The sequence below is a fragment of the Piliocolobus tephrosceles genome, chromosome 11 (assembly GCF_002776525.5).
Source record: "Piliocolobus tephrosceles isolate RC106 chromosome 11, ASM277652v3, whole genome shotgun sequence".
NCBI classification, from domain to species: domain Eukaryota; kingdom Metazoa; phylum Chordata; class Mammalia; order Primates; family Cercopithecidae; genus Piliocolobus; species Piliocolobus tephrosceles.
Window position 1 is genome coordinate 128,129,673 of NC_045444.1, and position 8,413 is coordinate 128,138,085.

At 49.5% G+C, this 8,413-nt stretch overlaps 1 long non-coding RNA gene across 1 annotated transcript; it reads right to left on the reverse strand.

Moving 5' to 3' along the window:
• Nucleotides 1-400: 400 nt before the first annotated feature.
• Nucleotides 401-4,668, reverse strand: LOC116418976. The gene is made up of 5 exons (XR_004229222.1): nucleotides 4,002-4,668; nucleotides 1,419-1,507; nucleotides 1,267-1,334; nucleotides 1,041-1,189; nucleotides 401-890 (listed from the first exon to the last, which is right to left on the reverse strand). It is a non-coding gene; the product is annotated as an uncharacterized LOC116418976 (long non-coding RNA).
• Nucleotides 4,669-8,413: the final 3,745 nt, after the last annotated feature.

Below are 8,413 nucleotides of genomic sequence, written 5' to 3' on the forward strand. Positions count from 1 at the left end.
CTTGCTCCTGCTGTAGAATTCAAGAAGAGTTCTACATATCTGTGTTCTGAAATGAGAAAAAAAGTTTGAAAATGTTTGTTGGTGAAACAAAACAGGATAAGCACTTTTTTTTTTTTTTTTTTGAGACGGAGTCTCGCTCTGTCGCCCAGGCTGGAGTGCAGTGACCGGATCTCAGCTCACTGCAAGCTCCGGCCCCCCGCCCCCGGGTTCATGCCATTCTCCTGCCTCAGCCTCCCGAGTAGCTGGGACTACAGGCGCCCGCCACCTCGCCCGGCTAGTTTTTTGTATTTTTAGTAGAGACGGGATTTCACCGTGTTAACCAGGATGGTCTCGATCTCCTGACCTCGGGATCCACCCGCCTCGGCCTCCCAAAGTGCTGGGATTACAGGCTTGAGCCACCGCGCCCGGCCTCTATAAAGTTTTTAAACAAGCAGATCTGTGAACTTCAAATACTTTGGCAAAGAAAATTCTAGCTACTTCTCTTAGGTCATCTACTTTAACTCCAAACTCTAGCCTTTACATATTCATCTATCTTGTCAATTAAGGATATATACTTCAAGATGTGCGTATCACAAATCCTTGTTATACTAATTTTAAAAATCCAAACCTGCTTCAACACACTGCCCCCCATCCTCCAAGAATTAATCTATTACTGGAGAGGAAACTTCTCATATATTATTTTTCTATTTCTCAATTGTAAACGTTAGTCACATAATCACCTGTTAAGAACCCACAAATGCTCAATCACACTTCCGCATATTTGCTTTGTCTTTTGACACAGCTGCCACAGCATCTTCATGAGTTGCAAACTCGACATCTGCTTCACCAGTTACTCTGCCATCAGGACCAATTTCAATGTGTACTCTCTCAGGATTGAGCGGTGAAAAAAACTACAACACAAGGCATTTCCAAGAGTTAAATCAACTTTCTAATGTTACAATAAAACCAAAATTTCTAACGTAGTGCTCACTTTATAGAATAAGGCTCAGACTTTTACTGCCATACTGAAATATTGACTTGTGAGTTCATCTTACACTTACATTATAAATGTCATTCTCAGGAGCTCTGTAAGGTAATCCATGCATGTCTCATTGTCAGTAGCTCTGTAATGTAATCCACGCATGCATACAGTGTCCTGTTGTGCTCTGGAAAGTACAGCCACCATCCCTGTATCTGTGATCAGACATTCCTGAAAAACAGTAATTGAGGTCCAGATGAACAACAGTGTAAGCATCCTTCAACAGAGAAATTCAATTTTTACCTTACCTCTTCCAAATCTAACCCAAATCCATAGCCATCATTATAGCCATTGTAATCGTCCTAGCCTCCATACCCTGAAAGACAAAGTACAATCAATCAAATAAAACACCAAGACAAAGGAACACACTACTTGCCGAACCTTGCAAATCCTCACATACCTCCACCATAACCATCACGCCTCATCCTCTCAAAGCCAGCTCTTCTGCCAGTGCTGTTATACCTTCTTCCCCATTTTGAATTTTGCAGTCTGGAAAGAAAACAACCGTTAATACAGAATTTAAAACCTAAAACCACCTCTGGGTGACACAGATGAAATGTCTATTCCATGTCCCCACTACAAATTATGTAACTTGTGAAGCCTATTGTGGGGAAAAGACAGATCAGACTATTACTGTGTCTATATAGAAAGAAGTAGACATAAGAGACTCCATTTTGTTCTGTATTTGAGATGCTGTTAATCTGTGACCCCACCCCCAACCCTGTCCTTGCAAGACATGTGCTGTGGTGACTCAAGGTTTAATGGATTTTGGGCTGTGCAGGATGTGCTTTGTTAAACAAGTGCCTGAAGGCAGCTTGCTGGTTAAAAGTAATCACCATTCTCTTAATCTCACGTATCCAGGGACATATACATGCGGAAGGTCACAGGGACCTCTGCCTAGGAAAGCTAGGTATTGTCCAAGGTTTATCCCTATATGATAGTCTGAAATACGGCCTCGTGGGAAGGGAAAGACCTAATCGTCCCCCAGCCTGACACCCGGGGGACACCCGTGAAGGGTCTGTGCTGAGGAGGACTAGTGTAAGAGGAAAGAAAGCCTCTTGGCAGTTGAGATAGAGAAAAGCATCTGTCTCCTGCCCGTCCCTGGGCAATGGAACATCTCGGTGATTGTATGTTGTTTACTGAGAAAGGAGAAAACCACCTTACGGCTGAAGGTGGGACGTGCTAGCGGCAATGCTGCTCTTCATGCACTAAAAAGGTTTATGGAGATGTTTGCATATGCCTATCAAGGCACAGCATTTTTCCTTATTCATGTCACAGTGATCTTTATTAATATGTACCTTCTCCCTATAATGATCCTATTATCCTGCCACTTCCCTTTTTCTAAGATGGTAAAGATAACAATCAATAAATACAGAGGGAACTCAGAGACAGGTGCTGGCCCGGGTCTTCTGTATACTGAGCGCCGGACTCCCTTGGGCCCACTTTTTCTTTCTCTATACTTTTGTCTCTGTGTCTTATTTCTTTTCTCAAGTCTCTTGTTCCACCTAACAAGAGAAACATCCACAGGTGTGGAGGGGCAGGCCACCCCTTCAGCCTATATATAATGACCACGATATTACCAACTCCTAGAACTCCAATAAAAAAAAAAAACCTCACTCCCAAGGTGATACGTTTCCAACCCATCAACAACATCCAATATTCAAAGCAGTTTCAGAATGAATTCCTCTCAAGTCCTTGCTACTCACGTCTACATCACACATCTTTTATTAATTTCTCGGAACATTATCAAGCCTAGACTTTGTGACTTTACAGCAAACATACTTCATTGCGAGTTGTTTTGCTCTGGCGCATTTGTCAGTTTTACCTTACCAGCAGCCACATTGCGGTTCCTCATTCAAATCCAATTTACAGGCCCAATACTCACCTCAAAGGGGATCAGTGTTACCAAGCTAAAATGCTCCAAGTTGCAGGGCTGAAGCCAAACCCAGTGTTGCCCCCTGCAAGGTGGCTTCCAGTGTACTTGGTTCTTGTTTTACAGGTCGTTTTCCGTTACTGACACTAAACTCACATAGTTAAGTCAATACTACAAACGTCTTGCCAAAAGCTATCAATTTCATCCAAATAGAATTTTATCTGTCTGATTTCTTTTTTCCAGTCTAATAATGGGAACAAGGACATTCTGATAGAAAATACTCAGGAAACCTATGTACTGCAAAAAAACTTCCCTGGGCTTTAGTGTCTTCAACTGTACTAAATGAGCAAACACTCTTCAATTACCAAATCTTGATTAGGAAAACTGAAATTAAGACGTGACATTTTAACTTTCCGAAGAATGCTCCTTTTCAAGGAAACATCAAAACTAGAAACAAGATGTTACATTTCAAGACGCTGCAAAACATTACTATTATTTGTCTAATTACTCGGAGGTTTTCTCAAGATTGAGGAGGAAATCCCACCTACGACAATTTATCCTCTCGAAATAAGACACCGGGCCAGTCGCGGTGGCTCACCCCTGTAATCCCAGCATTTTGGGAAACCGAGGTGGGCGAATCACTTGAGGTCAGAAGTTCGAGACCAGCCTGGCCAACATGGTGAAACACCCTCTCTACCAAAAATACAAAAATCAGCCGGGCGTGGTAGTGCGCGCCTCTAGTCCCAGCTACTCGGGAGGCTGAGGCAGAAGAATCGCTTGAACCCAGGAGGCGGAGGTTGCAGTGAGCCGAGATCGCCCCACTGCCCTCCAGCCTGGGTGACAAGAGACTCCAACTCAGAAGAAAAAAAGACACCCATAAAAGAAAAGCTGGTGTTCACAGGTAAGTAAAGAAAAAGTCTGCCAGATGTGCCGCACTCTCAAAGGCCAGGAGGACGGGCGGGGCTTTCGAAATTTCCATTGCGTAACAGCGGCCGGCCGGGCGCGAGCGACACAGCGGTGAGTGCAGTCGCCCGCGCCTCGCCAAAGGGCGCCCCGGCTGCCCGCCCGCCCGCCCCGGCCTCGAACTCCCGCGACCTAGTTCTAACTCACCGGAAAAAAACCTCTGGACTTCATCTGCCGAGCAAGACCAGGGCAAGCCCCAGACCTTCACCACGAATCCCCTTTCCACCTTCGGTGTCCAACATCATGGTCTCTTATACGCGGTCCGGCGTTGAAACAAAAATGCAAGGCAGGGAAGAGGACCAGACCTGAGAGGGCCAATTAAGCTGTCCTCCGCCTCCGCGGTGCCCCCCGGCCCGCACCGCCCCCACACGGAACAAAAACCGGGCGGATGCACCCTCCCCGGCGACTCCAACACCCAACACCTTCTCGTCCAGCGACCGCACCCCCAAAGCTGTCTTGAACAGCAGCTGTCGGCACCCCGGACCTTGGGGAAGGCTGAGAGCCAACGTGGAGGAAAGGAAATTGCGGCGGCCGCTTCCGCTCCACCTCCTCCGACTTCTCACACAGCGGAGGCGGCCAGCCTGCAAGCTTCAGCGGCGGTGCGGAGATTCAGCGAACCACTCACGGCTCTGGATGGCAGCCCGCAGCTCGCCAAGGTCCCTGTGGCCCTCCCAGAGTTATGAGGACAAACAGTCCTCGCAAAAACAGCACCCACGGGGTCGCTGGACTGCAAACGCGGACCCTCTGCGACTCTGGCCAGCGGGCGCCTGCGCAACCTAAGTAAGGCCTTTTGTGCGAGCTCTGCACACGCGCAGCCAGCTGCCCGCACCGCCAGGTTGCGTCACAAAGAGCTCTAGCTCAAGCGTAACTTCAAGAGCCACCACCCCCCACCCAACCTCCCGCCGGCGGATTATTCCACGCTTGGGTTTTGGGCTCAGCATCCGCACCCATAAACCCTCCCGGCTTTTTATTGCGGCTGCGCCTTCCCGCGAATATTGAATTTGGGAGTTTCAGCGATTTATAATTGTTTCATGCGCATGCCTCTTCCTTGAAACCGTTCTCAGGCCGGGCGCGTTGGCTCATACCTGTAATCCCAGCAGTTTGGGAGGCCAAGGCGGGTGGATCACCTGAGGTCAGGAGTTCGAGACCAGCCTGGCCAACCTGGTGAAACCTCGTCTCTACTAAAAATACAAAAATTAGCTGGGCGTGGTGGCGGGCGCCTGTAATCCCAGCTGCTCGGGAGGCTGACGCAGGAGAATCACTGAACACAGGAGGCGGAGGTTGCAGTGAGCCAAGATCACACCATTGCACTCCAGCCTGGGCGACACAGCAAGACTCCGTCTCAAAAAAAAAAAAAAAAGAAACCGTTCTCTAGCCTTACCCGCCAGCGTGGGGGAGGGGAATGGCGGCCGCCTGTTCCCTATGGGACTGTATAGGAGTCCTGAGCTCTGGGTTGTGATGAGGTGGTCCTCTTTCTATCCCTTGCCCCAGGCTCTTACCGGCTTGCCCCTGGCCCACCTGAAAGGAGAGGCACGGCCTTCAGGCGTTCCCACTCCCCGCGAGCCTGTCTTCCCTTTATCCCCAAACCGGCGGAAGCTGATCAGTCGCAGATTGTCTAGCGTCCTGGAAGCTGCGGGGCTGCGGACATCCCGCGCCGGAAGCCACCCGGATGGTGCCTGGGGCACGTCCCAGCCAAGTGTGCTTCCACTCGCCCTACCTGCCGTCGTCGGGCCTAGGGCCCCGGTCGGCGGCGCGAGGTTCCCGTGCCCGTGGCTCGCGCCCGCACCCCGCTTTTGACTAACGAACTCGCACCCTGTGTACCCCTTGACCTGCCTCACGGTCGACGGGTCTTGAATGCTCTGGGGCCCCGGCACCAGGAGGACTCGCGAGCGCGGGCTTTTCCATGGGTGCGCACCGGCCTCTGTGCTCAGTAGGTTACCGATGAATCCTCCCAGGGCGGAACTGGTAATAGTGCGTCCATTCCCTAGGCGTAGACGCTGCATTCGAGGAGGCCCCCGGGTCACCCCATGTGCACACATGCTGCAAGATGAGTAATGTTCGTGGTTTCTAGCAGCACTGCCCAAAACCGAAGATGCCTTAGCCTCCCAGGCCTCCTCATGTCTGATCTGGCTGCCCTCTTCACCCCAGCTCTAGCGGACGCAGACAATAAACAAATTAACAATAAGGTAGAGTTGGACCCTGCCGCAGGGCTACCTTAGCTAGTGCAGGCCTGAGTGCCACCCTGGGAAGATGCGGACAAAGCATGTTTCCAACCCCAGTGTCACGGAGTCCAAATCCAGTTTTGACAGGTTTGAGAAAAGTAGAGAGGATATCAAAGAGAGACAGGAGCCCAGAGCTAAGCAGGGCCTGATCTTCAAAGGCCACTTAGGACTTGGCAAGGGTGTTAACTCCAAGAGAAGGCATAGGCAAGTGATCAGCAGAGGAGTAATAAGCCCTGTGTAAAGGAAAACTCTTGCTAGATGTGAGGGGGATGCAGATGGAGCAGGCAGGGTGAATGACGGTACATGCCGTGCCTTCTACTACAAACAGAACTAGAAGCACACATCTGTGGTACTATTTCAGAAGGCACTTTGGCTGAGGTAATCAACAAGAGAGACTCCGGCCAGGTGCAGTGGCTCACACCTGTAATACCAGCACTTCAGGAGGCCGAGGCAGGCAGATCACTTGAGGTCAGGAGTTTAAGACCAGCCTGGCCAACATGGTGAAACCCCATCTCTACTAAAGATAGAAAAATTAGCTGGGCATGGTGGTGCACGCCTGTAATCCCAGCTACTCTGGAGGCTGAGTCAGAAGAATTGCCTGAACCCAGGAGGCAGAGGAAGCAGTGAGCTGACATCACACCACTGCCCTCCAGCCTGGGCAACAGAGAAAGACCCCCTCTCAAAAAAAAAAAAAAAAAAATTAGCCAGGCATGGTGACGCATGCCTGTAATCCCAACCACTTGGCGAGACTGAGGCACGAGAATCGCTTAAACCCAGGAGGCAGCGGTTGCAGTCAGCTGAGATCACACCATCGCACTCCAGCCTGGGCAACAAAAGCGAAACTCCGTCTCAAAAAAAAAAAAAAAAGAAAAAAGAATAGTAGTGAGGTAGAATAAATTTCATACATGTGTAGCCAATTCTCTTTTATATAAACTGTCCAACTTAAAAGAAGGTTTTTAATTTTTATTTATTTATTTATTTTTGAGACACTGCCTCACTGTCACCCAGGCTGGAGTGCAGTGGTGCAAACATGGCTCACCGCAGCCTCTACCTCCTGGGCTCAAACAATCCTCCTGCCTCAACCTCCTGAGTAGGTAGGACCACAGGCATGTGCCACCTTGCTCAGATAATTTTTTTTTTTTTTTTAGCACTGGGATCTCATTTTGTTGCCCAGGCTGGTCTTGACTTCCTGGGCTCAAGGAATCATCCCACCTCAGTCTCCCAGGGAAAGTGCTGGGATTACAGGTGTGAGCCACCATGTCTGGCAATGAAAGAAGGTTTTTTGTTTGGTTTTATTTTTGAGACAGTCTCACTCCGTCACCCAGGCTGGAGTACAGTGGTGCAATCTTGGCTCACTGCAACCTCTGCCTCCCAGGTTCAAGCAATTCTCATGCCTCAGCCTACCAAGTAGAGGGATTACAGGTATGCACCACCATACCTGGCTACTTTTTAAAAATTTTTAGTTGAAATGGGATTTTGCCATGTTGGCCAGGTTGGTCTGGAACTCCTCACCTCAAGTGACCTGCCTGCCTCAGCCTCCCAAAGTGCTGAGATGACAGGCGTGAGCCACCACACGCAACCAAAGGTTTTTTTTTTTAATAAAAAGTTCATCATCAGCCCGGGCGTGATGGCTCATGCCTGTAATTCCAGTACTTTGGGAGGCCGAGGCAGGTGGATCACGAGGTCAGGAGTTCGAGACGAGCCTGACCAACATGGTGAAACCCTGTCTCTACTAAAAATACGAAAATTACCTGGGCGTGGTGTCACGCGCCTGTAATCCCAGCTACTCAGGAGGCTGAGGCAGGAGAATCACTCCAACCTCGGAGGTGGAAGTTGCAGTGAGCGGAGATTGCATTACTGTACTCCAGCCTGGGCAACAGAGTGAGACTCTGTCTTAAAAAAAAAAACAAAAAGAGTTCATCATCTTGCCTCAGTGGTCTTTATGTCTTGGTATACTTCTTTTTTTTTTCTTTTTTTTTTTTTGAGACGGAGTCTTGCTCTGTCGCCTGAGCTGGAGTGCAGTGGCACCATCTCCACTCACTGCAAGCTCCGCCTCCTGGGTTCACACCATTCTCCTGCCTCAGCCTCCCAAGTAACTGGGACTACAGGCACCTGCCACCATGCCTGGCTAATTTTTTGTGTTTTTTTAGTAGAGACGAGGTTTGCCCGTGTTTGCCACGATGGTCTGGATCTCCTGACCTCGTGATCCACCCGCCTCGGCCTCCCAAAGTGCTGGGATTACAGGCGTGAGGCCCGGCCATGTCTTGGTATACTTCTTATAGTGTACAGAGCTCTTTTTTTTTTTTTTTGAGACGGAGTCTCACTCTGTGGCCCGGG